This window comes from Gavialis gangeticus, unplaced genomic scaffold, assembly GCF_001723915.1.
Source record: "Gavialis gangeticus isolate Ggan-Ray unplaced genomic scaffold, GavGan_comp1, whole genome shotgun sequence".
NCBI lineage: Eukaryota > Metazoa > Chordata > Crocodylia > Gavialidae > Gavialis > Gavialis gangeticus.
In genome coordinates this window covers 37803814-37806843 of record NW_017729022.1, presented here as the reverse complement: position 1 = coordinate 37806843, position 3030 = coordinate 37803814, and the positions used below count along the sequence as shown (strand labels likewise).

At 40.4% G+C, this 3030-nt stretch overlaps 1 protein-coding gene across 4 annotated transcripts in view; it reads left to right on the top strand.

Moving 5' to 3' along the window:
• Nucleotides 1-3030, top strand: part of PPFIA2 (PTPRF interacting protein alpha 2) — an 854871-nt gene that overhangs the window by 820970 nt on the left and 30871 nt on the right. The window lies entirely within an intron of this gene.

Below are 3030 nucleotides of genomic sequence, written 5' to 3'. Positions count from 1 at the left end.
GAGGCATCGGTGGGCCCCGAGCCCAGCAGCCACTGCTGTCATGCCCCCTGTCCTGTGCAGCAACCGGGGCTGCAGCCTTACAAGCAGCAGCAGGCTGGCTGGGGCTGGGGGGCACTGTTCTGCCCCAATTGGTTCCAGCTGTCGTGGCCACCTCTCTGCACTGCTCTGAGCAGAGGGGGCAGGCAGGTACAGCCCCATGGCTTCTGCCCAGTGCACGGGGCTCTGGCTACAGCTCCCAGACACCTTGGAAGGTGAAAGTACCTTTTGGAACTACTAAAGCATGGCGCGGTACAGGTGGTTACTGCGCCGTGCATGTGGTGCATGGGTAGATTTCACCACTACGGTGACGGAGCTGGTGATCACATGTAAATACACACGATCACTACCTCACCATAGCACGCCATACAGTGATGTGTAATAATAAGGAAAACACAGTGTTCCTAGGGATTATTAATATTTATTTTAGTGTGTTTATTTTATGCAAATCAGGATTTTTAGAAACAAATATTGGGGTTCGCTTATTTTTCACTGAGTAGAATCTAAAATTGGAATCACAGCTTGCAGTTGGACCACCAACTAAATGAAAATGTAAAATCATACTGATGTTGATATTATTATACTAATTCGAAATTAACATCATAAATAGATTAATTATTGAAGTTTCTTTCAAGAATTAAAATCCCTGTTGTTTTATCTAGGCATTGTCATGCAAAATTTGCAGTGATGTAGCTCTCACTGCCTGCCAAGCACATAGATGATATAAGCACTTGAGTAAATGATTTTGCAACTTTGTGTCAAGATTCAGATTTGTAATGCATAATTTTAACATAGTTAAGTGTAAAACAGTGAAGTCATATGTTATTTACTAGACAAATTATAAGTATTATCCATTACTGGTATCTTATAAGCAGTGTCAGGTAGACATGTTTGTGCTCCTTTTCTGGCTGCTTGCATTTTCCAGTGCAGTTCTGTTTCTCAATGGTAGGAATTATACAAAATGGTTAAAATATTTCAGTATCAAAACCAAACATATCCTTTAACATCCAAGGCAATGATTCTCAACCAAGTTGTCATGACACCCTGGGGTGCCTTGAGTTCCTTTCAAGGGTACCGTGAGATACCATGGAGTGTTAGCTCTGTTAAATGTGCAAACACGATTCACAAAATAAACTCAAGCGTTTTCAAGTACAAATCCATAGTACCAAAAAATAAACCACTCTGACCTGGTATGGTCTGAGTTCTTTGCAACAGGAGAATTACAATATTATTTATCTGTAGTCAAAAAACAAGTCAAAACTAAGAGCTAGCATTCTCCAAGGAGTGCGCTGAGTTTCACGATAGGTACCTCAAGTCTAATGAGCAGTGCCTCAAGACTAAAAAGTCTGAGAACCACTGATCTAAGGTCTTTAGTTTATTTGTATCCATACTCTTCTCTTATCTTGTAAAAGTAATATTGCTATTAAAGAAAAAGTGCAGAAATTTATTTTTTTTGCCCAGATTGTGGGTTCTTATATAGGCTCCTGGAGGTCCTGTTTTTCTCATTAGAGACACTCCAGGCAATCTATGTACTTATTATTCACGTACAATGTGAGAGAATAGGCAGGAGCAAGGCTTCATTTTCTTGTCAAGGAGCAAGGCCTCATTTTCTTCACTCTATATACACATAACAGAAGGACAATTTCTGCTCCATAGAGTTTATGAACCTCTAAGCATAAGACAAGAAAGTGCCACAGGTAAATGTAACAAATAGACAAGGAGAGCAAACAGTAAAATATGAGGAGTATGATTAGCATAATAAGCAGTAGTACGGTATGTCTTCCCATCAGAATGAAATAGTGCAAATGGAGCTCTGAGCTGTGTAACTATACTGGTTCCAGGACCCAGACTAGCTTGTGGTGTAGGGCTAGTGTGGGTATCTTGACACTACACACCATTGTGCAGTGTAGATGTATCCTGAGAAACCATAGTTGAAGGGGAAAAACATGTAACTTTTATATTTTCTTCAGTGGGATTTCACAGAATGCTAGTGGTAACAGAATTATTTTCTCACATTAAATATATACATCAAGTGAACCATAAAAATAACATCGCAGTGTCTATTTGTGTCACACTCATTATGATCTATAGAGCTTCTAAGAAGTTTTCAGAAGAAACTATATTAAATGATTCACCTATTGACTAATCAAAAAGATGCACTTTATTTTGAGTGGATCACAACTGGAAATATTATTAGTGGTGTACATTTACTCATGCTGGTGCTTGAAGTGGAAGCAAGCATAGTTGACAATCGGTTAAAATTAACCATTGTCTTCTATGGACTGCACATGTGTAAAGTTAAGAGCATGTAGGAATAGGGATACTGAAATATCTCAGTGACGTTCTAGCCCCAACAAACCAGTGACAAAATTTCTGTTGACTTCATTGGGACTGGAATTTTATCCTACAATTAAATTTTATAACCAACATTAATTTAAGATGCAGTTTGTCCTAAGTTAGTAGTGCAAGCAAGTCCTTATTTAGAGTGCTTTTAAAAATTCCACCCAGAATATAATGTTAGATTTTCTTATTAGATATTTCAAATGCACAATTTCATATTGTAACTAAGAGTTTCTTTTGAAGGGCTGTTAGACAAGATATAGAGATAGCAATATTTGCATTTAGTATCAACTATCCAAAAGTGCTTTGATTTTATATTTATAACCCAAATGGAAATATTGTTAGAAAGCAGTTTGAACATCTTAGTCCAGTACTTCTCCAACCTTTTCCTCAGCATGACCCCACTTACTCCTTATGGCCCCTCATTCCCAACCTGCAGTCCCACACCTACAACCCCCAAGTGCCCCTCACTCCCCACCCACAGCTCCCTGGCCCTGCCAGTGCTCCTTGCTGTCTACCCACAACCCCGTGGCCCTTCCAGGGCCCCTCACTCCCAGCCCACAGCCCCCCACCACCCCATGTGTCCCTCACTTCCTACCCATAGGCCCCATCCTTCCAGCCCTGCGAGTGTCCCTCACTCACAACCTTCTGCCC